The sequence below is a fragment of the Rhipicephalus microplus genome, chromosome X, assembly GCF_043290135.1.
Source record: "Rhipicephalus microplus isolate Deutch F79 chromosome X, USDA_Rmic, whole genome shotgun sequence".
NCBI classification, from domain to species: domain Eukaryota; kingdom Metazoa; phylum Arthropoda; class Arachnida; order Ixodida; family Ixodidae; genus Rhipicephalus; species Rhipicephalus microplus.
The window spans coordinates 409506310-409508746 of NC_134710.1; positions in this window are offsets into that span (position 1 = coordinate 409506310).

Genomic DNA, 2437 nt, shown 5'->3' on the forward strand with positions numbered 1-2437 from the left:
CTCAAGTACAACAGACAAAATAAAACTGGCAGAGCTTTCGAAGTTGATTAATAGGCGTAAAGGTATCCGACGTAAAAAAGGTATAACATGGAGAGAATTGAACACGCTCTGAAAAACGGAGGAAGCGTCAAAGCAGTGAAGAGGAAACTTGGGATAGGCAAAAATCGGACGTATGCATTAAGGAACAAAGAAGGCTAAATAATTACCAATATGGACAGGATAGTTAAAATAGCGGAGGAGTTTTACAGAGATCTGTACAGTAGCCGGGACAACCACGACCTTAATGCTATAACAACTAGCAGTAACCCAGATGACACCCCACCAGTAATGATAGAAGAAGTCAGAAAAGCTTTGGAGAGCATGCAAAGAGGCAAAGCTGCTGGTGAGGATCAGGTAACATCAGATCTGCTGAAAGATGGAGGACAGATTGTGTTAGAAAAACTATCCACCCTGTTTACGAAGTGTCTCCTGATGGGAAGAGTACCAGAGTCTTGGAAGAACGCGAACATCATCTTAATACATAAGAAAGGAGATGACAAGGACTTGAAGAATTACAGGCCGATTAGCTTGCTCTCTGTAGTATACAAGCTATTTACAAAAGTAATTGCTAACAGAGTAAAGAAAACATTAAAATTCAATCAACCAAAGGATCAAGCAGGATTTCGAACAGGCTACTCAACAATCGACCACATTCATACTATCAATCAGGTAAGAGAGAAATGCTCAGAATATAACCAACCACTATACATAGCCTTCATAGATTACAAGAAGGCGTTTGATTCAGTAGAATTATCCACCGTCATGCAGACACTGCGGAATCAGGGCGTCGATGAAATATATATAAACATTCTGGAATAAATCTACAGGGGATCAACTGCTACCATGTTGCTTCATAAAGAAAGCAACAGAATACCAATCAAGAAGGGTGTAAGGCAGGGGGACACAATCTCCCCAATGCTATTTACCGCGTGCTTACAGGAGGTTTTCAGAAGCCTAGAATGGGAACAGTTAGGGATAAGAGTTGATGGAGAGTACCTTCGTAACCTGTGCTTCGCCGATGACATTGCATTGCTGAGTAACTAAGGGGACGAATTGCAACTCATGATTACGGAGTTAGACAAGGAGAGCAGAAAGGTTGGTCTTTAAATGAATCTGTAGAAAACGAAAGTAATGTACAACAACCTCGGAAAAGAGCAGCGCTTCGAGATAGGTAATAGTGTACTTCAAGTTGTAAAAGACTATGTCTACTTAGGGCAGGTAATAACCGCGGAGCCGGACTACGAGATTGAAGTAACTAGAAGAATAAGAATGGGGTGGAGCACATTTGGCAAGCACTCTCAAATTATGACCGGTAGATTGCCACTATCCCTCAAGAGAAAGGTATATAACAGCTGTACCTTGCCGGTACTTAGCTACGGAGCAGAAACCTGGAGACTTACAATGAGGGTTCAGCCTAAATTGAGGACGACGCAGCGAGCAATGGAAAGAAAAATGGTAGGTGTAACCTTAAGAGACAAGAAGAGAGCAGATTGGATTACGGAACAAACGGGGGTTAAGGATATCATAGCTGAAATCAAGAAGAAGAAACGGACAGGGGCCAGGAATGTAGCGCAGACAGGATAACCGCTGGTCGTTAAGGGTAACTAACTGGATTCCCAGAGAAAGAAAGCGGGTGAGGGGGAGACAGAAGGTTAGGTGGGCAGATGAGATTAAGAAGTTTGCGGGTATAAATTGGCAGCAGCAAGCACAGGGCTGGGTTAACTGGCGGAACATTAGAGAGGCCTTTGTCCTTCAGTGGACGTAGTCAGGCTGATGATGATGATGATGAGATTCATTATGGACACTCTCGGCTAAATTTAGCCGCCGGCGTCGATGTTGCTGACCGCCATCATTTACCCTATATGTATAGGTATTTATAAACAGGGTGCCCCAGCTATCTTTAGCCAGGGTTTGAAAATATGCCGACAGACGCAATTATGACGTGACCAAATACATGTTGCTGACCATTTCCTGGAGTCAGAATATTTTTTGCGTTCTAAAATACTGTTTTTGATATTTTAATTAACCAACTTTTGAAGGAACGAAGATGCATAAGCAAGTTCAATGAGAATGTTGTATATTGCTTTCCAACACGTCCGATGAGACACTTTCGAGCATTATATTTGTCAATTATTGGTGTTTTTGCTAACGAGAAATACCCGCCAAATAGAAGAAATTACCACGTGACCAACCCAATTGAGCGCCCACGCGCGCTGTGATTCTGGTGCTCTCTAATGTTCCGGTTACGAATGCAACGCTTCGCTTGCACCGGCTCATGACAGCGATAAGCAGTCAGAACAGTTATCGCTTTTGTGGCTGATAGCAAAGCATGTTCGTTGCAAAGCCACCGCCATCGTTGTGGCCCTGTCGAGACTGAACAATCGGGGAAATGCTATGG